The 25300-nt window shown below is 36.2% G+C and overlaps 1 protein-coding gene and 1 long non-coding RNA gene across 2 annotated transcripts in view; both read right to left on the bottom strand.

Annotated features, from left to right (window-relative positions):
- The window catches only part of LOC106086567 (uncharacterized), a 73979-nt gene that overhangs the window by 30536 nt on the left and 18143 nt on the right, over positions 1-25300 (bottom strand). The window lies entirely within an intron of this gene.
- Positions 19598-20799, bottom strand: LOC131995862 (uncharacterized). The gene is made up of 2 exons (XR_009397656.1): positions 20636-20799; positions 19598-20565 (listed from the first exon to the last, which is right to left on the bottom strand). It is a non-coding gene; the product is annotated as an uncharacterized LOC131995862 (long non-coding RNA).

Raw genomic sequence — 25300 nt, 5'->3', positions numbered from 1 at the left:
TTCAAGGAAATCAGGTAGTAAATGAGGATTTTATGGCTTAAGATCGCAGATCTGCAGATTGTCCATATGGCAGCTATATCCAAAAATGTCCTTAAATGGACCATACGCGTTTCGGAAATCGAGTGAACTAGTACAACTCCATGTTTCAAATTCATATCAGAGTGTGGTCCGCTCTGGACCAAATTTGGTTCAGACAACGGGAAATCTAGTCCAACTCACTGCTCTAAGTTTCTACGAAATAGGAAAATACGGTTATTTATGGGCTTAAGACCTAAACCGAGGGATCGGTCTATATGGCAGCTATATATTTAAATATGATTCGATTTTGTCATTTTAGAACTTAACTTTAACTCAATATCTCAATTTTTGAAGACTGCATTACTAAAGACGGATACACAGTTATCGTTAACTTATCTTAAAATTTAACTGCGATCCAGAATATATACAATGGTGCAAAATTTAAGAATTTTCCTTATTCATAGGATATTAGCAATGAAAATGAGCCAAAGAACCAAAACTTTAGATGCCATCTTTAAATTTAATTTTCTATTTACTAACGGACACGACCAACCGTTTCCAATTTTGATCGCTGATTGATCATTATTTTACTTCATAGATGACAGTCAATTTAATACCTATTAACATTTTTTTTAACTTAGCATCTTAACTTTTTCATATTTTTGCCTGTTAGGGCGAGATCATTAAATTTTACTATTTTTGTTTGTTTCTCTTTCGAGACGAGCTGGATGATCGGAGATGCAAATGACATCTTAACCTTAAAACAACTAAACATTTAAAGACGCTCCTATTTTAAGGCTATTTTGCGTCTTTAACTACGATTTACTAATGTCTTGTCCCAAGGTCAATTTCCTAACTTTCAACAATATATTGACCTTCATTTTAGATTTTTGTTTTTTGTATAAAGACGCATAGTTAAGGATTTATTAACCTACCATTTAAAATAAAAAATCCTTTGTATGAAGGAAAATATCTTTCACCAAAGGGAATGTTTCCTTAAAAATTTAGAAAATTTATAATATTTAAATAAAGTTTACTAAATTTTGACTCGAATCTTTAAAATAAGAACAAAAATTGGTTTAGTGTATGCTCTGTAGGGTCGGAATTGGGTATTTCGATGTGTTGCAAACGGAATGCCTACATGAATAAACCTTCTTTCCTATGGTGGTGGGTATAAATTTGCGTAGAGTTTGTTTCTTGATCCTTTTAAGTTTATGTCTATAAAACGAAACCCCTCACAAATGGGTTTGTCTAAAGCAAAAATTTAAATTAAATTTATACCAAACGAAAAATTTCAGTAACATTATTTAAAATGATAAAATTTCATAATTATAATATTAATAAATATTCATTTCATAAATATAATATTTACAATATTTGCTACTGCCGGGGCCGCCTTAAATTTTTTTCTTAAGGACAAAATTGTAGTGAAATTCTAAGTAAAAAAAATTTCTAAATAAATTTTAATCAAATTTTTCTAAAGATAAAATTTTAACGTAACATTTGCATGAGCCGGACATCCATCGAAATTATTTTTTAAAGAGATTTTTCTAAAAGTTTTTAAAGACAACTTTTTTATTAATTTTTTTTTAGAGACAAAATTTTTATAATAAAGATTTTTTTAAAGACTAAAATGTTAATGAATTTTTTAAGCACTAAATTTCAGCGAAGAACTCTCCAAAGGCAACCTAACCTCGAGAATATTTTTTAAACCCAAAAATTCAATAAAATTTTGTATTTTCCGATACTACATTTTCCATAAACATTTTTAAAGTCTTTTTATTGTACTAATCTATCCCAAAAAACATTTTCCTAAAAATTTTTCTATAGACAAATTTCAATAAATTCTTTTAGAGACAAAATTTTAACCCATTACGCCTGACCCTCGATTCCGTTGTAGACCAAGTTCGGTCTATACCGTTATATAGCTCCCATATTAACCTATCTGCCGATTTGACTTCTTGAGCCCTTACAAGAAGCAGTGTTTATCCGATGTGGATGCACGTAGTGTTTTGTTATGACTTCCAACAACTGTACGGTCCAAATCGGTCTATAACCTGATATAGCTCCCATATAAACCGGTCTCTCTATTATACTTGTTCGGTTCGTAGAAGCTTTAATTTTTACTGGTTTGATAGAAGTTTGGTATATAGAATAAAATTATGTCCTTCAAGTAAATTTATTTTGTAAAAATTTTTAGCAGAATCCCTGGTGGTGGATTCCAAAGATTCGGTCTAATACTCTACTCTAAAATTGAGTCAACCTAAAGATTAATTTGGAATTATTTGAAAATTTGGTGGTTGATAAACTGTTTCTGGGATCTATCCATATAAGCTTTATAGCTTTGTAATGTTGCTTTCAACATTTTGCCATCTCAGATCAGCAGCAAATATTTGCTGTTTAGCAAAATTTTCTTCAGCAGATTTTTTGTTCTTACAGATGATAAATTTTTCAGAGTGTACGCCTAAGAAAGTACTACTTAGAGATTAAATTTCAGCCAAAATATTTTGATGTGGGGTACATATTTTAACATTTTATGAATTCCGTAGGTAAGGTCAGAGTGGCAGTTCTTTATAGGCTCACTTAGATAATTTTAAGTAAACTGTGATACCACAGTAGCGACTAACCATGGCATCGGTAAAAGGAAGCAAAATTTATTAAAGAATCCTTTATTAAGTCGCGTAATTGAAGCATTCCTAAAGAAATGTTTTGAAAAATCGATATAGCGAATGCTGTATCAACCAAACCATTTTCTTATCGCTAGTGCCTGCGATAAGCTGTAACAACGAACTGTATTGATTTCTTTGTTAGACATTGTCTAAGTTTATGGGAGTACCACCACTCATGTTAATTACCTTTAATGCTACCAATTCTGTATCAGTATTCTAAAAATTACTTATTTACTTTATCACAAAGCCAATATCAATTTATAAACTGATTGCAGTGGCTAGGCAATGAAAAATCAGATTATTCGGTGGTTGCTCAAGTTTCAGTAAAACTTTTGAATTGAATTTTAATAATTGTGATGGACTCGGTTTCATGTTAAGCGGTGAAAGAACAAACAATTTGCAATTAATTTGTTTATTGAGTTGATAACCGCTTTAATTAAATTATTAAGCTTGTCATAAATACAGAGGACAAAATCGATTATAAATATCTTTATAGGTCTAATTTCAGGTAAATTTTTAATTGAATACAAAAAACTTTCTTAATTAAAAAATCTCATTTTTTCTGTGCAAAAATCTCAATGATAAAATACAAATTTTTAGATAAGTAATGAGAACATTTTCTACTGAATGATATGAGCAAGTTTTTTTTTCTAAAAAAGTAATCGCGAAGAGCGAACAAAATACGCCAAAAAGCCTTTATTGAAAAAATTGGGTCGATGAAGCTACAACAAAAAAAGCTGTTATCTCTAAAATATTTATGAATATTTTCAATTCATACATAACTACCAATTACAAAAATGTGCTTTTTAAAAAGGCATATGAACTACTGCAACTACCTTGGAATCACATTTCACATACGCGGACACGTATTAAGGGTGGTACTATATTCCTTTTAGCGGGACATTTTCGAAGTTCGTTCTTTCGCTAGTTTGACAGAGGTATCAAATTTGATTTTTTGGCTAAAATGTTGGCTTTTTATATGTCATTTACATATAAAAATTAATATGACTTCAACAAATTTATCAGCCGCTTAAGTGATTGCGTACACTCACATGTGAGTGTGTGGATCGTACTCAAATTCATCCATGTGTTGTAATTTCAACCAATACCTACCCCTTCGGTATTTATATATAATAAAACACAACACCTTTAAAAAAAAAACGAATGGTCCTGAGTAATAATTAGATCAAATTGGATCTGCCATATCCAACTATAACTGGTGTTAGATATTTTTATATATGATGCTAGATATAATTATATCTTGCACTAGATATAATTATATCCTGTATATATAATTATATCTTGCGCCATATATAACTTTATTTTGTACTGAATTTTATTCTTGAAATGTTTAAATTAATTTATTTAATTTTCAATTGTACAGTGGAAAACAAATAAGTATTTTATGAAGTAAAAGTTTATAATATATACATATAAGTGTATACATATTATGTTCTCCTATTGATTTCACTTTAGATTTTATATCTAACCCGCTCCGCTGCGCCTTTTTTAACTTTATATGAAACAAAAATATCCTTTGCAAATTTACTTTCGACATTAAAGAGCTTTTAGTAAAATACCATGCTACGAAAAATAGAAGATGTATATCGCTTGACTAATAGCATAACAAAATAAATGCCTTTATCTGGATCCCATATTATCTTTGTTGGTCTACGAAATCGTACTCCACTCCTAAAAGACTTTATTTCAGCAAGATATTGGCATGGGATTTTTGGAAGTGGGAAGGCCCCAGGATGGTGGTTGGTGGGTTTAGGGGGTTGTGTGGACCCCCAGTGTGGACTCCCGAATGTGGGTATGAATTTCGTGGTCTACTCCCCTATACCTTTCATTTGAGCCCCATATTGCCATGATCGGTAAATATGTTTGTCTGAAATAGGGGTGTTTTCGGGGGTGAGGTGGTCCTCCAGACAATTAGCCCTGAAATATTGGGTTGCCCAAAAAGTAAATGCGGATTTTTTAAAAGAAAGTAAATGCATTTTTAATAAAACTTAGAATGAACTTTAATCAAATATACTTTTTTACACTTTTTTTCTAAAGCAAGCTAAAAGTAACAGTTGATAACTGACAGAAGAAAGAAAGCAATTACAGAGTCACAAGCTGTGAAAAAATTTGTCAATGCCGACTATATGAAAAATCCGCAATTACCCCAATAAATATAAGCAGCGTGCTGTACTTTAAAATACCATTTATTTAAACCCCATATTGCCATTGGTTTCGAGGAGTTTATGGGATGAGGCGTCCCCTAAACATTTGGCTCCAAAATTGGTTATCAAATTCATTTTAATAATTGCTGTTTGTGAGGTGTTTTGGGGGAAAAATTGGTCCCGAAAGTGGGTATCAATTTCGTGCTCTACTCCGCAATACCTTTCATTTGAGCCCCACATTAACATGGTCGGTAAATATCTCCGACTAGGGGTGTTTTGGGGAGTGGGATGGTCCCTCAAACACTTAGCCCTAAAGATATATCAGCATCGTGCTCTACTCTGATATATCATTTATTTGAACCCCATATTGCCATTGGCCTCAAAATTATGTATCAAATTTCTCTTCTAATCTCAAATACCTTTTTTACACTCCTTATTGCAAAAGTCAGCAAATATGTCCGGATTGAGGTATGGGCCCTAAAAACTATCAATATCGAACTCCACCAAATCAAACTCGCCAAATTGTCAAATACGTCCTATTTGGGGGTTGTTATGAGGGTGGATCGTCCCATAGACAGTTTGTCCGGAATGTTGATATTAGATTCGTGGTCTAGTACCAAATGCCTTTTATTTGAGCCCCATATTCCCATAGTCAGCAAAAACGTCCGGTTTGGGAGGTGTTTGGGGAGTGGAGCGGCCACTCAATGACTTGACCCCGAAAATTTATATCAGATTCGTGTTCCAATCAAAAATACCTAATAAATGGTCAACAAATACGCCATTTTTGGGTGGTGTTATAGGGGTGGGTGGCGCCATAAACACTTTTCCCGAACATTGATATAAGTTTCGTGCTTTACTCCCAAAGACCTTTCATTTTAAGCCCCATATTGCTATGGTCGTATATTTGCCCTCTTTGGGGGTGTTTTTGGTGACGGGCGGCCACCCAAACACTTGGTCCCACACTTGGATATCGCATTCGTATTCTACACTCAAATACCTTTTATTTGAGCCCCATATTGCCATGGTCAATCTATAAGACCGTTTTGGGGAAGGGGTGGATCCCCAGTAACTTGGTCCCACATTTGGGTATCATATTCGTATTCTACTCTCAAATACCTTTCATTTTAGTTCCATATTGCTATAGTTGGTAAATATGGATTTTGGGGGTTGGGGTTAGGGGACCAACTTGGTCCGACAATTGGATATCAGATATGTTTTCTAATCTTAAATACCTTTCATTTGAGTCCTATATTATCGTGATTGGTGTATATATATAGTAGGTTTTGGTTGGGGGCCTCCTCCTAAGTACCTCTTCCGGAATTTGGACACCAAATTTTTGTTTTTGAATTACCATAAGATATCACACAAAATTTCGCTTAAATCGCACCGCCCAACTCCGAGATCTGACGTTTCTGAAAATTCAGGTAAGGGGGAGGGTCCGCTTTTAGCGTTTGAATAGAACAAAAGATGATGCTAAAACACATTTCTGTAGCTTTTTTTCGCTTATTTAGTATAGGGCGATTTTTTTCTAAAAAAGTGTTTTTTTTTTTATTTTCCTTAATACATGACCTTTATTAAGGAAATTTAAAACCACTTTTTTAGAAAAAAAATAGCCCCTATTTGCGTCAACATCTGGTAGTCTTTTGCAATATAGTAAGGAAAGAGTGAACACTCGGTTAGGTTAGGTTGAAAAGAGGGCGCTGATATTAATCCGCCCCATTCCTTTATGGGCATACGCCTAAGATAATATTCGGCTTGTTGTCAGCGAAAAAGAAAATCTATTTTAGAAATTCCGTGCTACTTACAAAATCCTTAATTTTTTCCATACCACGACCCTTAGTTGGTTCATGTCTGGTATTGTGTTCCCACCTATGTATATTGAAAGAAATATGTTCGTACTATCAACGATTTTGATCGTTGTATAAATTAAATCTGACGTAAATATTAAACCAACGTACAATTTCATTAATATAATGAAACCTGTTACATTGTATTCACAACCAGGGTCAATACATAAATAAATACAAATGGTGAGTTCAATCGTTATATTAATTACATAGAATTGTTGTATTAATGAAGTCCAATCGTTGTAGCAACGAACGAAATTGGACCATTTAAGAAAATGTAATCGTTGTATTGATAATCACAGATACTTTGCATATTTGTAGATAAGTCTTTAAAGTTTATAACCATTAACGCCGTATAAAGAAGTTCCAAAGATTCGCTGCTTTTCACAGTATCAACTTGATTTACATTTTTCAGGTCCACACTATTTTCAAAATGCAAAATATTATTATTATTTATTTTCAGTTTAATGCTTACCGACCAAATAGGCGAACATGCGCATTTGAACGCCAGTAGAAATCCATTGGAAATGCATCAATACTCTATCAGTGCGTTAAATGTATTTTCCCACTTCTCTTTCAAACAAATCTGAAAACGCAGTTTAATAAAGGCAAATAAAATTGCTGCGAATTCTCCATATTGTAAGTTTTGATACTTACCGTGACGGTGAACTGAGAAATAGTGACTGTCATTGTATCCAATTTCTTCCAATTTTGTTCTTGGAATAAAAAAAGGAATAAACGATTTATATGGGAAGAAATATATCACTAGAATTTAACGCAATTCTTTACATATCCTGTCTATTCTTATTAAGAAAGCGACAAAGCGATTAAAAATATTTCCATCTATTCACTTCCACTTACACTGGCAACATTTACGTATGTTCACATCCGCGATTAAAATTGAAATAATTTTTTTTGGAGTTGCAGCAGAATAATAACTGGCGTAGTAGTTCAATGTTTATTTTATTTTTCATTGTTTTTAGTTTAAAATTTCGAAACTAACACAAATTGATTTTAAACATTGTTTCACTTCATTTCACTATAAATAAATGTTGCCACTGGTATAAAAATTTAAATTCTTTATTTATGGAAAAACTTTTATATTGGACAGTCTGCAGATGGCCGTATTAAGCATTTTTTATTTATATTTAAAATTTTTTTTATTTATATAAATATTAAGACAATGGAAAAGGGGCAAACTTATTGACACAAAAACCTGTTTGCCAAAAACTCGATCTGACCAAATGTGTTACTGCTAAAAAATTGTTTAAACAAACATGCATTATGTGAAATATTTTCTAAAATGTCTTAAAAGTGAATTCACAGTTTAAGGAATCATAAAATCTTCCTTTTATTAACATTTTATTTTGTATAAACTCTATTTGCTCATTTTAACCCAAACAAAATATTTTGCAATAAAAACCATAATAGGTACAATGATTGACGATATTCATAAAAACAACGTCAACGATTGAATTCCTTATATTAACGAACATTTTCATTGTATAAACGTAATTGTTTTTCTAATAATGAATGCAAGTCAACGAACGCTGCACGTTAATTTCACAAAGCGGGTATTCTTTCAGTGCAACTTCAACAACAACTAGGGTAGCCAACCAGCATACTAATTTTTAATTTCATTATTATTAAGAACGATTTTTTGTCGTTTATAGGATGATTATCGTTACGAACACGATAATATATTCTAAATAAAGAAATCATTCATTTAACGTATTTCCCTGTTGTTTTAACGAACTCGGTGTTAATACTTACTTTTTTAACGAAAATTGTTGTTATATTAATAACAGTCATTTGTTACGTGTTTTTTAATGTTTCCCCTCATGTCAAAGTCAATCGTTCAGTTAATGAACTGGGTTGTTGTATTAGTGATTGCAATTTGTTATTATTGTTGGTTGATCGTTATATTAATTGATGGTTCATCGTTATATTAATGAACATTTTTCATTCATTTTTCTATGGTGTTTTCAAACCTCGATTTTCGTGGTCAAATCTGCCCAAAAGTTAAAAGTCTTTATTGAGTGGAACATACAGGAGTGTTTCATGGCAATAGTTGGGAATTTCCCAGTTTTTTCATTAAAATATGCAAAGTAAAAATTTCGTAATATTAATGAATGGGAATTCTTAAAAACAACGATTGACGAATTCAGAAAACAACGTCTACGATTGAATTCATTACATTAACGAAAATTTTCATTATATAAACGTAAATGTTCTTTATATTAATGAATAAACGGTTTTTCTTTCAGTACCGGTGTCTGTTAGCCATCGAAAACCGGGCGATGACATAGGAAATGCTTAAACGTCTCATTATCTTCCCCAGAAGCTATCACTTGCGCACCGATTTTGCATAAGTGAGCTCATAGTGCTATGTGCCCCGTTATGATTCCGAAAGCTATACTGATCTCCTTCCTCGCCTTTTAACGATCCGGATCTCCCCATTGGATTTTTGTCGTCCTACAGACCGTTTCGCTGTTCCACAGTGTTAAATGCGCGTTCGTCGCCCACGCCCTTAACTCGAAGTGCGTCAACCCGAAAGGCTTCGGGTTAACTAAGTTTATTGACTCAGCTCATTCCGCTATGGTCCGGCACACATACAATGCCGATCGTGCTATGCCCAGAGAAGGCATTATTCTCCCTCTTCAAGACTGTACGTGACCTTACCATCCTGGTTGTTATTTCTCTGATGGCCAGTTTACTGTCCGTAAAGATGTTCGAACTCGACGTTCTCGAGTTGACACCACATCTCCTCACGCATTCCGTGATCGTCCGGATCTCCGCCTTTAGGACACGATTCTCCGACTTCAGTACTGGGTTCTCAATGTAGACTGCCAGGCCCAATCTGTCTTCTAGCTTTGATCCATTTGTGTAGCATGAACTTTCGGATAGCATTACCAGAGTTGCGTCAATCCAAAAATATGCCGCTGTCAGTAGAGCCTAGCACTCGACCTAAAGTGTCGCCTCAGGTACTCTATTGTATTCGGAATTTACACAAGCGATAGTAATCTTCGCGCTTTAAAATAAATTTTAACTTCCATTTGTTTAGAAATGTCGTTATTTGCTAAAGTCCCCGATTGGTTCAGCATTTTTGGTTTCTTATATTAAGGCTTATGTTTGTATTCATTCATTCGAATATACAGTTTTCCCTTTAAAATTATGGTTCTGATTTTTAATATTATATACACATACTATTTATATACTAAAGGATGTTTTTTAGCTATGAACTTTTTGCCGACACTGGTTAAAACAGCTCAGTCACGTTTGTGTGTGTTTTGTTTCACTGGCATATTTCAGTCTTCTCTGGGTTAACATTGAGACCTCTGGGTCCAGCCCAGTCATATGCTATATGCGAGACCCTTCTGCATAGCTCGTTCGGATCCTTACTACTTAGAAGTATTATAACATCGCCTGCATAGCAGACGGGTTCAAATCCCTCCTCAGTCAGCATCCGTAATAGGTCCTTTATGGTGGTCACCCATAGGAGTGGCGATAAAATGCGCCCTGTGGCGTGCCCTTTTTCGAGGTTACTCTTTAGTATTTAGAGCCGATTACTGGCTTAGCAGTATGTTCATAGTGTCATGGGGTGGATTAATATGCCCACCCTCTCTTCAACCTAACCTTGCCTAACATTGCAGTAAGAGAAGATCTGTTCAGAAAAGGAAGTAAACATAAATAAAGGCTGGAGCATCTTGTTACTACTTATATAAAGGGAGAAGATTGGAACAAAGAGTTTGAGATAATTGAGGATATTTAAAAACAAGTAAAAGCGTGCTAAGTTCGGCCGGGCCGAATCTTATATACCCTCCACCATGGAGCGCATTTGTCGAGTTCTTTTCCCGGCACCTCTTCTTAGGCAAAAAAGGATATATGAAAAGATTTGCTCTGCTATTAGAGCGATATCAAGATATGATCCGGTTTGAACCACAATTAAATTATATGTTGGAGACCTGTGTAAAATGTCAGCCAATTCGAATAAAAATTGCGCCCTTTGGGGGCTCAAGAAGTAAAATAGAAAGATCGATTTATATGGGAGCTGCATCTGGCTATAGACCGTTTCAGACCATAATAAACACGTATGTTGATGGTCATAAGAGGATCCGTCGTAATTTCAGGCAAATCGACTAAAAATTGCGACCTCTAGAGGCTCAATAAATCAAGATCCCAGATCGGTTTATATGGCAGCTATATCAGGTTATGAACCGATTTGAACCTTATTTGACACAGTTGTTGAAAGTAAGAATAAAATACGTCATGCAAAAATCGGATAGGAATTGCGCCCCCTAGAGGCTCAAGAAGTCAAGACCCAAGATCGGTTTATATGACAGCTATATCAGGTTGTATACCGATTCGAACCATACTTGGCACAGTTGTTGGATGTCATAACAAAACACGTCGTGCAAAATTTCATTTCAATCGGATAAGAATTGCGCACTCTAGAGCCTCAAGAAGTCAAGACCCAAGATCGGTTTATATGACAGCTATATCAGGTTATGAACCGATTCGAACCATACTTGACACAGTTGTTGGATATCATAACAAAATACTTCGTGCAAAAATTCATTCAAATCATATAAAAATTTGGCCCTCTAGAGGCTCAAGAAATCAAGACTCAAGATCGGTTTATATGGCAGCTATATCAAAAAATGGACCGATATGGGCCATTTACAATACCAACCGACCTACACTAATAAAAAGTATTTGTGCAAAATTTCAAGCGGCTAGCTTTAATCCCTTGGAAGTTAGCTGCTTTCGACAGACAGACGGACGGACCACCATCCTATGGTGGAGGGTATAAACAATCCAGAAAGACAGCATTGCTATGGCAGGGGATATGAAAGTAGGAATTGGTACACTGCAACAAAATCTTAACGGCTGATGACAGAGTTCGTGGCTGTTTTGGATATTCGGGAATCAAAGGATAAGACGCTGAATACAAAAGTCAAAAGGTTTATTGAGTTTTGTGACGACAATGGTCTCGCGGTGTTAAATGGCAAAACGGTAGGTGATGAGGTAGGAAATTACACATATATAGCACAGTAGGCACTCCCGGCACGGAATAACTGTAAGACCACACAAGCTGGAACATTGAGGTCCGATCTGTGTGATGTTCATTGCTGTCACGAGAAGCTTAGCTGCGAGCTACCGGGCTTGTCCACAGGTTGCGGATAGTGGAATGGTCCTTCCGGAGTAGCTGTAACTGCAGTCGCGGACAATCAGGAGAGTCTCAGTGATAGGTCGGGTCGCACCGGCTCTTGCACGCATTCTGAGTGCCTACTATGCTCAATATGACAAGGTGAGTTATTGACGCCTTTAAATAACCAATGGCCACCTTGTTCCCGCGGCGATCGGTCCTTTGGAACGGAACGAGCTTGCTCACCTACAGGAGCTCCACATGAAAATTTGGTTACAACAACATCAACAGTGGGCACTTCGGTTAACGATGTAGCAGCAGTTGCAATGGATGCGTTGGAATTAATCAGGAAATTTAGTATTGAGGACAAAATATGGTCGGATCACATGCCACTGTGTATAGAGATGGATATGCGACAGATATAATAAAATCTTTGAATCTGCTACCATGGTGGCAAACGGAAAAGATACATATCAAAGGAAGTTAAGTCACAAACTGCAAGAAGCTAAACATAGAGATTACGTGGTAATTTTTAAAGATCTGGTTCACGTCTTGAAGTCTTTTTATGATAATTACAAATACACCAACGAATGAATTCAAGGTATACCTCCATTCCCTGCTCAACCAACCACAATACGCCATTCCTTTTCAAACGGATGGTGGTGTGAAATTGGTGTGAAGGAAATACGTTTTGGACACAACAAAATATAACAAGGGTCCAGGTGCGGATAGGGTGCCATATGAATATTTAAAAAATGCATCCGAGAATTTCCTAAATGAATTTACTGGAATCCCCAGCCAATTTTTTAACAATGGAGAGTCCATGATACTAATAATGCTACGATTGTATTCTCAATCCAAAAAAAAGGAAGTGTTGCTATACCAAGCAACTATAGTGGATATAACTATAGAGGAATACAATGGCGAAAGTACATTGGATTTTATAATCAAGAATTTCAAGCTGGGTGATTAAACAAACGTACTAAATGAAGTCTGGTTTAGGATCGGGCGAAGTCTGGTTTAGGATCGACTCGACAGTAGTCAATATTTAAAATTTCGCATCAATAGTTCACAAAAAATAGCAGAAAAATGTGTGCATACAATAGGAATGTCCACAAAAATGGCAAGTACGATACAGAAGTTGTATAAAAATACGAGATCTGTCTTATAGACCGGAAGTGAACTAACCGACAATTTTAATATTATACAGGATTGAAGCAAGAATGTTTATTGTCACCGTAGTTGTTTACATTTTATTTAAACGACCTTCATGATTGGCTGGAAGGAGGACGTAGGATCGTAGACGTTACACATAAATATTCGAGTATTGTTATTCGTGGACAACATAATGATAGTGGCTTATGACTGCACAGTATTACAAAACATGATAAACATTGAAGAAAACTGCATCAAAAATAATGCTAATAATGAAAAGGTGTAAGATTTTCCAGAAATGATTTATGGAGTTACCTCAACCAAAGCATTGAAGTTGTTTACGAGTACAAATGTCTGGCAGTTATATAAGCACCATCTATACCGTATGCAAACCATTTAAAAAACAGAAATATTTTTTTCAAAAAGCTGTATAAATGCAACTTAGAAAGCTTAATAAAAAATCCACAAGTTAATTTATTGACCAAATGAAAGTTATTTCAAAGTGTATGCAGATCAAGTATGTCAAAGCAAATAATAACAAGTAAAAGCGTGCTAAGTTCGGCCGGGCCAAATCTCATATACCCTCCACCATGGATCGCATTTGTCGAGCTCTGGCCACGATATCTCTTTTTGGACAAATAAAGGATAAAGAAAAGAATTGCTTTGTTATTGGAACAATATCAAGTTATAGTTCATTTCGGACCATAATTGAACTGAATATTGTAGACCATAGTAGAAGTCATTGTGTAAAATGTCGGCCAAATCTACTAAGAATTGCGCACTTTAGGGGCTGAAGAAGTAAAATAGATCGGTTTATAGGGGAGCTGTATTAGGCTATAAACCGATTCAGACCATATTCGACACATATGTTAAAGGTCATGAGAGAAGCTGTTGTACAAAATTTCAGCCAAATCGAGTAATACTTGCGCCCTTTAGAGGTTCAAGAAGTCAAGATCCCATAACGGTTTATATGGCAGATATATCAGGTTATGGACCGCTCTGAACTATTCTTAGCACAGTTATTAAAAGTTATAACAAAACATGCCATGCAAAATTTCAGCCAAATCGGATAGGAATGGTGACCTCTAGCGGCTCAAGAAGTCAAGATCCCAGATCGGTTTATATGGCGGCTATATCAAAACGTGGATATAGCCCATTTAAAATCCCAACCGACCTACACTAATAAAAAGTATTTGTGCAAAATTTGAAGCGGCGAACTTTACTTCTTCGAAAATTAGCGTGCTTTCGACAAACAGACGGACGGACATGGCTAGTTCGACTTAAAATGTCATGACAATCAAGAATTCGAGAAGTTACAAACAGAATGACGAAATTAGTATACCCCCATCCTATGGTTTAGGGTATAATAAACAATCTACGCTTTGTTACACAAGACAAAATGAAAATGTCCAACATTTCTTAGCTACGTGCCCATTATTGATACATTTGCTCATTAGACATTTAGGTAGAGATTAAATAAAAGATATAGATTTAAAAAATTTGTTTTATCGTAATACTGACCAGCCAGTCATCTATGAAGTAAAATAGGAATCAGTCAGCCATTAAAATTTGAAACGGATGGTCATGTCCGTTAGTTAATCGGAAATTAAATTGAAGATGCATCTTTATTGAAAAATTTTGGTTCTTTAGCTCATTTTCATTGCTAAAATCCTTCGAATAAAGAAGAATTTTAAATTTTGGGCCAACTTTTTTTCGGTGTATAGGCTGAACTATATACTATAGCTGCCATAACAAGAGGCATGAATTCGGCCGTGGATCTTCAACATCAGCCTTATTGGTGCTTAGGTCCCGACGGGAGACTAGGACGAGCAGACCAAGGATATTTTTTACTAGCGCCTAGAGAGAGAATATGACCGCTGTTAGAAGTACGATCGATCCGTGTAGCGAATATGGATTCGGATCATTACCTTGTTGCCGCAAAGGTTCGCACCCGTTTAAACATGGCGAGGAAAGTACGATCTTAAACCAAGAGGAAGCTCGACATTGAAAAGCTGCAAACATAACAGATGGCAGCGGCATATTCCACTCGACTGACCCAACTGCTTGATGAAAGCACTCCTTTTTCCGATGATATAATGGCGCAGTAGCAAACCATTGTCCACTCCATGGAAAATGCCGCGAAATCCGAACTTGGGTACCGGCAGCCTAATCCAAGAAACCCATGGTATGACCAAGAGTGTCGAGATGCTACTGAAGCCAAGAATGCGGCATATAGAGCAATCCTGTAATCAGTTGCAACGCGCCAGATGAAGAAAAGGGGAGAGGAGAAACGTCTATTCCGCAGAAAGAAAAAGGAAATGGAAAGACGTGATTGTAAGCGAATTGAGATGTACAGGAGCCAGAATGAAGTTCGAAAATTCAACCAAAGAATTAAACATTAAACCGATGGCTTTGATGCATATGCATCCTCCTGCAGAGACAACGAAGGAAATCTGGTTACTGACACAGATAGCACGCTGAGGATATGGAAAGAAAATTTTACCCAACTGCTAGTGTCCGACGTTGGCGGCGAATGATGTTATAGAATGTTTACCTCCTATTCAGAATGAGGTCCAAGTAGCAGTGACCCAACTGCAGAACAACATGCTACTCGCCTATGCCGACAACATCATAGGTCGGTCACCGAAAGTAGTAACTGCAGCCTTTGAAAGAATTGAAAAAGAGTCAGCGAAAATGGGTCTGGCATTAAATGGAGATAAGAGAAAAGGATAATTTCAACTCCCAAAACGCCTTGTACAACCGAGCAGATAAAGAACATGGAGAAAGTTGGGAACCACAACTTGGAGATAGTCAACAACTTTATCTACCTCGGCACCGCCGTAACCGAAACGAATGATACCAGTTTTGAGATAAAGCGAAGAATATACTGGCAAACAGATGCTACTTTGGATTAAGTAGAAGTTTAGAAACAAGGCTACCTCTCGACAGACGAAGATTACACTATACAAGACAATGATACTACCCGTGTTGTTATATGGTTCTGAGGCATGGGTACTTATGAAAGCAGATGAGGCAGTGCTTGGAGTATTTGAGATAAAGATTCTTAGTAAAATACATGGACCAGTTTGCGTTAATGGAGAATATTGGCGACGTATGAACCTTGAGATGTATGAGTTAAAAGCATAGTTACACGCATCAAAATACAACGGTTACGTTGGCTAGGTCATGTTGTCAGAATGGATGAAGAAGCTCCAGCAAAGAAGTCTTTCGAAGGCAAAAACGGTGGTACACGCAAAACGGGAAGACCAAAAGGCCGATGGAAAGATCAAGTGGTGGGAGACACCTCGAAACTTGGTGTCAGAGACCTTAGAATGAGCGCAGAAGTTCGAGGCGCTTTGAACGCTATTCTACGTTCGGCTAGTGGAACAAATGTTCTGTCATAGCCAATTAAAGTAAGTAAGTAAGCCTGTGTGATGCTCACAGCTATCCCTCGTGATTGTAATAATATAATATAATGGATGATTTGTACAATAATTGTAACAATACTAAAGTTAATGACCGAATAATAACTTGCTGGTTGTGAGAGAAGCATGCACACTTGAAATGCGCAGGTTTCAATGGTAGGAATTTTGATCTTATAACTGATTGTAAAAACGGGCATCGTTGGCCGTGTGTCAATTGTTGGTCTTTGGAAATCGATTTCTATCGTTTTTTAGGAATCTAAGGTTGAAACAGCTGAGGAGGGATTTCAACGCATTTTTCACTAAACTGCAGTATTTTGAAAAATTTGAGTATACAGATGGTTCTCCCAAACGAAAGAAATTCTCGTCCATTGCTATTGGTGATAATTTAATTAAGTTACATTCTCTACTTGTGGCTCCGCCACGTAAAGGTGCGGAGCTTCTAGTTTCGGACAATTACCTGTCGCCGTCGACGTTTTTTTCTAACGTACAACGATTTCCTCTAAATTATTGTGTGGAGACAACTCCACGAGCCCTTATGTGATTGTGATTGTGTGAACCGGTTCGTCCTGTTGTTGTAACCGAGTCTTTTCCTCCTACCGGTAGTGGTCGAATAGTCGTAGTATCTCTGAGGAAAATCATTTTTACATTCAGCCTGCATTCTGGAACATCTGTAGAGGACATCGCTGCTTACATTAGACCCATGATAAATAATGTTAATGACGATGATTTTAAATTTGTGACTTTAATTCACCCACACCACGTGATATATCATTCTTTAAAATAATTGTGCCGTTTAAACTATTTGGTTTAATGGTGTGCAGTACATTTTAGGCGGATGGCGGTTTGGTTAACGTATTCGTGTCGAGGGAGAGAACTAACGCTGTATGACCTGTGGTTATGCTTTCTGTTTCTCCTGTTCCAAAAACTGAGTTAATCTTTGTCTACACTTTACCAAAATGTTGGAGGCCTGAATACTAAACTTAGGGACATCAATTTGAAATCTTTCGTTAGTGATTTCAAGATATTCGTTTTCACGGAAACCTGGTATCGGTAACCGAATTTTTTCCTAACCAATAACAAGTTTATAGATGTGATAGAGTAGGTAGACTTTGTGGAGGTGTGCTTATAGCTGTTCATAACTCCATGGCTGCTTAACGGGTTACACTTACGGATTATGATGGTATTGAGTTTTTATACCCACCACCGAAGGATGGGGGTATATTCAATTTGTCATTCCGTTTGCAACACATCGAAATATCCATTTCCGACCCTATAAAGTATATATATTCTTGAACAGCGTAAAAATCTAAGACGATCTAGACATGTCCGTCCGTCTGTCCGTCTGTCTGTTGAAATCACGCTACAGTCTTTAGAAATAGAGATTTTGAGCTGAAATTTTGCACAGGTTCTTTTTTTGTCCATAAGCAGGTTAAGTTCGAAGATGGACTATATCTTCATATAGCCCCCATATAGACCGATCCGCCGATTTAGGGTCTTCAGCGCATAAAAGCCACATTTATTATCCGATTTTGCTGAAATTTGAGACGGTCAGTTGTGTTAGGCCCTTCGACATCCTTCGTCAATTTGACCCAGATCGGTTCAGATTTGGATATAGCTGCCATATAGACCGATCCTCCGATTTAGGGTCTTCGACCCATAAAAGCCACATTTATTATCCGATTTTGCTGAAATTTGGGACAGTGAGTTGTGTTAGGTCCTTCGACATTCTTCATCAATTTGGCTCAGATTGGTCCAGATTTGGATATAGCTGCCATATAGACCGATCCTCCGATTTAGGGTCTAAGGCCCATAAAAGTCACATTAATTATCCGATTTTGCTGAAATTTGGTACAGTAGATTGTGTTAGGCCCTTTGATATTCCTCATCAATTTGGTGAAGATCGGTCCAGTTTTGGATATAGCTGCCATATAGACCGATCTCTCGATGTCAGGTTTTGGGCCCATAAAATGCTCATTTATGGTCCGATGTCGCCGAAATTTGGGACAGTGAGTTTAGTTAACCCTCTCGACTTCCTTCTGCAATATGGCCCTGATCAGTCCAGATTTGAATATAGCTGCCATATAGACCGATCTCTCGATATAAGGTTTTGGGTCCATAAAAGGTGCATTTATTGTCCGATTTCGCCGATATTTGGGACAGTGAGTTGAGTTAGGCCCTTCGACATTTTTCTGAAATTTGGGCCAAATTGGTTCAGATTTGGATATAGCTGCCATATAGACCGATATCTCGATTTAAAGTTTTGGCATTTATAATCCGATTTCACTGAAATATGACACAGTTACTTATGTTAGGCTTTTCGAAATCAGTGTCGTGTGTAGCTCAGATTGGTTTATTTCTAGATAAAGCTACTTAAAAGACCAATATTTTGTTACACACAATTGAACAATGACTTGTACTTATAAGTATTTGTTCCAAATCGGAGCATATTTTGATATAACTGCTATGGGACAAAAGGTATAAAATTTTCACCGGATTTTGATGAAAGATGGTTTACGTACAATATATTCCCGAGGTGGTGGGTATCCAAAGTTCGGCCCGGCCGAACTTAACGCCTTTTTACTTGTTATGAGTCAAGATGAAATATATAGGCCATATTCCCATTTTAACGTGCTCCTATATTGGAGATAGATATTTACCTGAGACATTCGGAGTTGATAGGGGAGAAATCGAATTTGCAGGTTGATTCCGAACTTGTTTGTTTCGCTGACTTCAAGATAACACGAGTCTTCAAAGAGAACGCCGTTGGATATGTATGTGTTTCATCAACAGGTTCTTCAATTGATATGGATACATTCTGGGAGGACACTTTTTGATCAGTGCTTGTTTCGTAATGTAAGGGATAGGATTTCGGACCTGGTGTTTACCTCGATCTGTATCTAGATGTGGACGTTTTTTATGTAGATGTTTGCCATTTGCGAAACATGAGGATGGATACCATTCGACTTTATTCGGCATGGATTTGTGAATTTCGTTTTTTTTATGTGCTGCATGAATGTCTGTTCCCACTGTGAGGCCTAATTATGAATGGGGACCGGCATGGTCTACTTCGTATCTGAGATGTTTGCGGCGAAACGTTGGCTAGAAACAGGAGGAAAAGTAGTACTCCGCTGAGGAAAATGGCCAAAAATATTATAGTGGTTTCAATGGCTAATTTTTAAATATTTATTTGCAAAAAATGATATTAAATAATGAAAACAATAACTGCCGATAAAGAAACGTGTTTTGGTATGGAAACAAAAACATTTGATTGCTGTCTGAAAGAAGAATAGAATACCAACCCTTCGGCCATATTCAACGATTCGCCATTTTCAGGATTATTCCTCATTACTGGAGGTCAAGTTATATAATTCCTTTTTATAGAAATAGTAGCAGATTTATAATGAAGAATTAAGGGCAATGCTTTATTAGGGGTAGGAGGACTTTGACCAAACTATTGGAAGTGACGTGCCATGTATAAGATTGTTTTTTAAACAGATGTGGCGCACGATTTATTACTGTTTAAACTTGACATGATGGATTTCCCTTCAGTTAATTTGAATTGGCAAACTTTTTATTTACAAGGCCGTACGCAGAAAGTTTACTTAATTATATTCTTTCCAAGGATATAGCTGCTTATTCTGGTGTTCCACAGGGCAGCCATTGAGGTCCATTGCTGTTCGTTCTTTACTTGAATGATCTTGCATCAGTTATTCAGTCTTCAAGGATTTTAATGTTCGCAGATGATGTGCTACTATATTGTAATTTGGATTCTTCGGAGTAGTCACTGTGCTAGCAGGCCAATCGGCACTCTCTGGTGGACAGTTGGAGTGTTAAAGTCATGGCGCTTAATCTTTAGAAATGCGAGATGTTATCGCTTTTCAGGGCTAGACCTGTTCTATATGACCATTATATAGATTCTTATTAATTGAATAAAGTAGATTTCTTTACTGATCTTTGTGTAATTTTGGATGGAAGATTACGTTTTAATTTGACTCGGTTATCAATTAGACGAAGTATTTGTTGGGTTTTATAAAACTGTAGTCCAAGGAGTTTAATGATCCTTATGTGACCAAACTTTTGTTTACCAGCTTAGTCTGGCCGTACATTGGAGTATGGTTGTGTGATTTGGAATCCATTCTACAAGTGATATTAAGATAGGATTGAAACAGTCAAGGTACAATTTCTTTTTTTGAGCTTAAGGGTCTACCATGGAATTCGGCTGAAGTTCCTCCGTCCCACGAGAACCGCTTGAAACTTATTGATTTACCAACGTCCGAAAGGAGACGCTTGATGCTTAGAACCGCATTGGCTGTTGCAATTATTGCGTGGTTAGATTGATTCCCAATTGTTTACTGGCGTACTAAATTTTAATATTCCTCTCTGAAATACTGTGCATTACATACTTCTTAGACTACCTTTAGTAAGATATAATTACGAATTAAACAATCCGCTTCGCTCTTTGTGTGATGTATATAACAAATTGTATATTAGTATATCCTTCACCGATCCTAATCATATAATAAAGAAATCCATCCTTCCTCTGTATTTTGTTGTAGAAGTTGCCAAAGAAATGCATATTTCATTGGTGTGTAATATCTATGTTGCTTTAGACAAAATGTGTATGCTGATCTAACTCTAGTTTTTAACTGGCTGTGAAATTTCTGTAGCCAGTATTACTCTAAACCTCCATAGTTCGAACTATGGGGTGTACGCATCCCTACGTAATGAGAGGTGGCACCCTCGGTCGGCAGAGGTGGGTGTGAGTGGCGTGGGAACGAACGATAAAAAATGTATTAGAATCTACTAATATTTTAAAGCAGAACATGGAGTAATGGTTACATTTAAAACGATTGTCCTAATATGACATGTCTTAAATTACCCACCGACAACTTGCTGCTTATTATTGACTTTCAAAAAGAAATTGTATTTGGTCAATTTTCTTGAAATTGTCATCGGCCATTTAAATTTAAAAGTTGCCTGGTTGATAAATAAACATATTATGGACACAATTTCAAACCAACTGATGGTGATGACGTTCCAAGAAAATTTTCCTTTGCATGATGTGGTTTTAACATCATTGAAAAAATAATTTTCCTGAATTGTCATTCTGTGTGGTGTCCATTTAATGATGTGGTTCGTGAGTTCATTATTGTTATTGTGTTTTATTCCAAGCCACTAAATTGAAAGGCACCATTAGTAGTCAAAGGTACATCTTCCACTTTCGAACTGTGACACATATATCACATTTGCACAAACGCACACATGCCATGTAGTTTTCTCCCATTTCTTTATATAGTACTTCTATACATAGTTCTTAAATGTTCCATCTATCGGCATGTGAAAGTACCACCCGTTTATTGAAGGGATTCGTTTATCTGTGGGTTCGTGTCATATTCGAATTTCACATCATTAAAATTTAAAGTAACTGCTGCTTTGGATGCATGCGACAAGTGAAGGCGATTAATGGTCGTATTATTACATGTTCGCACAACACACATTTCAGAACTAAAATCCTAATATTGACTTCCGTAAGATAGACTAACAAATTGTGTTTCGAAACGTCCTAATTTAATTAGCTGGTTTCACGCCTTTGTGCGATTTATATTTGGCATTATTATTTGATCACACCCTTTTAAAAGACTAGAAAGTGACGAAAAGCTTTAGAAAACAACAGGGACGCACTTTAGATTTCATGAACCGCACCTCTCAAATGTCCTTATGTAAAATTTGTTAAAAATAATGTAACCAAATAGAGTAAAATAGAAGTTGGAAAATAGATATCTCTATATATAAATAAAGACTGATGCGGAACGTACATAGTTTATACACCAAAAGATATCTCAAAACTTGGAATTAAAAACTAAAGAAGAGCACATGACTAAAGGGTTTTAAGAAATTTTCTATATTCGGAGTCTATTTAGATAGATTTCCAAAATTTATGCTTTGTCGATAATCAGATATTGCTTCCATATGGACCGATTTCCAGATAGACCTTTTTGCAAATATTATCCAAACTAGCTGCAATTTTTTATTTTATTTTGATTTCCAACGTATATGACAAGTATTGTTCAAATCGGCTCATTAACAGATTTAGCTTCCATATTCTGTCAGCCAGTAAGACTCCTTGGGATCCATAGAGGATGCAATTCTAACCGTAGTTAGCTCGCTAAGACGAAGGCCTAACAGTATTTTTTGTACCCAGCGCCATGCGGCACGGAATGCCTGTGAGCACCGAACGGGTTCGAACTCTGAGCTCCCATTTGAGGGTGTTCATCATTATCAGGAGATGCTCAGCTGAGAGCTAACGGGCGCGTCCACCGGTTGCGAATAGTGGGATGCATCGTATAGAGAGTAGCTGTAATTGCAGTCACAGATATCAGCGATAAGGCGAGTAAATGGCGCTTTAAATACCAATGATCATAACGTTTCCGCAGGAATAGGTCTATGGACCGGAACGAGCTTTCTCACCGATGAAACTTGACGAGGGTCGCTACCTCGACATACAAAAATTTGGCTACAACAACCACCTAAGGATGGGTGAATACTAATTTTGTCGTTGAGTTTGCGACACATCAAAATATGTATTCAGAGTCTACAAAGTACAAATTTGGGTCGTAGTAAATTTCAAGGACGATCTGGCAATGTCCGTGCGTTCGTTTAAATCACGCTTCAGTTTTAAAAATTAAGATGTGAGCAAAGCTTTTTCCCTCATTGACATGTTAAGTTTTGAAGTTTATATTACTGAAATATAGACCAATCTCCAGATTTATTTTTTGGAACCATGAACGGCCCATTTACTATTCAATTTTGCTGTAATTCGGAACAGTCCATTGTGTTAAACTTCACGATATCAGTGCATGGGTCAGATGGGATTATATTTGGAGACAACTGCTATATAGACAAATTACCCAAATAAATTTTTGAATTGACGAATGTTGAATTTTTTACCAGTTTTTAACGAAATTTGTTTAATCTCTATCTCTTCTCTATTTATGTATATAAAAATGACACAAGACTGACTGATAGCTGACTGACTGATCATCGCCCAACCCAGACGTCTAAAGCTAAAATTACGGGATAAGACGGGATTTGGTTATATTCGTAAGTTTAGGTACTGAAATGTACCAAAAAATACGAAATGGTGAATGTTTGTAGAGAGCGAAGGGAAAGTTCAAGGAGAATGAATTGAGGGTCAAATTAGAGCGTCTCGAACAAATATGATTTAGTCGAACAAATTTCCAAAAATAGCACCGGAAGTGGGAGAAATAGCACATTTAATGCAGAACTTGGTACTATTTGCTACTTTTTATATAAATTGTGCTACAGCTCTGAGTTATGGAACGTAGGAATACTTTGGCAACCTAAATTGGGGAATATATGAGTTTTTGGAAATTTGTACAGTGCCAACAATATACGAAATGAGCGGACTTTTATTTTGACGGATAGAGCTACAGTTTTGAAATTTATATAAAAGACATCTGCTGCAATATAATGAAAGTGAAAATAAAAAATTAAAAAAAGTACTGGTAACGGGAGAAAATGTGCGATTAGTACCGCCATTGGTAGCATTTAGTAATTTCTTCACAAATGGTGCTAGAGGTCTTAAATTTGGCATGTTGGCACAACTAGCGAATTTATGATGGGTGACTAAATGATTTTTTTTTCACAATTAGTGCATTTTGGTACTAAAATTGGTACAATTTGGTACTAAAACTGGTACAATTTGGTACTTTCTTTACAAATCTAGCTGGAGGTCTGAAATTTGGTATATAGGTACAACTAGCAAATTTTTTTTGTTGGGTTACTAAATGATTTATCACAATTCGTACATTGTGGCACCATAAAGTGCCATATACGATATAGCTAATCTTCGCCTACAGCGAACGGGAATAGCTAGAATTAACCAATTTGACAAAAATTATTCAATCTTAACAAAAATACGGTATGTCGTCACAAATCGTACCAGAAGTGGAAGGAATCTTACTTATTGTGGTATGATTGAAACCTTTGAAAGTGTATATTCGGCGATAAGCAGTTTTTTATTTTGAAATTCGTACATTTAAGTACCAAAACGTACAAAATTGCACTTTCATTGCAATTTGAGCTAAAGCTCTGAAAAATGGGATACAGGTACACCTTGACAGTATATAATGGGCAACTGGAAGATTATTTTGATATTCGTACATTTTTGTCCTAAAACGTAGAAAATCGTACTTTCTTTATGGATTGGGTGAGATCTCGGTAATTTTGGTTATATACTGTATCGGGCGACTAATAGATTTTTTTTGTAAATCGTACATTTAGGTACTTAAAGGTATAAAACAGTACTTTCTTTTTTACATATTGATCTAAAGCTATCAAAATTTGGATATATTTACTGATGGAAGGATGGATAGTATATATTGGGCACCTAGACGATTTTTATACCCACCACCGAAGGATGGGGGTATATTCATTTTGTCATTCCGTTCGCAACACATCGAAATATCCATTTCCGACCCTACAAAGTATACATATATATTCTTGATCGTCGTAAAAATCCAAGACGATCTAGCCATGTCTGTCTGTCAGTTAAAATCACGCTGCAGTCTTTAAAAATAGAGATATTGAGCTGAAACTTTGGACAGATTCTTTCTCTGTCCATATCTTGATATAGCCGCCATATAGACCGATCCGCCGATTTAAGGTCTTAGTCCCATAAAAACCACATTTACTATCCGATTTTGCTGAAATTTGGGATAGTGAATTATGTTAAGCATTTCGACTTCCTCCTTCAATTTGGCTCAGATCGGTCCAGACTTGGATATAGCTTCCGTATAGACCGATCTCCCGATTTATGGTTTTGGGCCCATAAAAGGCACATTTATTGTCC

This window comes from Stomoxys calcitrans, chromosome 3 (genome assembly GCF_963082655.1).
Source record: "Stomoxys calcitrans chromosome 3, idStoCalc2.1, whole genome shotgun sequence".
Taxonomy (NCBI): Eukaryota; Metazoa; Arthropoda; class Insecta; order Diptera; family Muscidae; genus Stomoxys; species Stomoxys calcitrans.
Note: the sequence above shows the minus strand (reverse complement) of the source record. Positions and strands in the feature narration are given on the sequence as shown.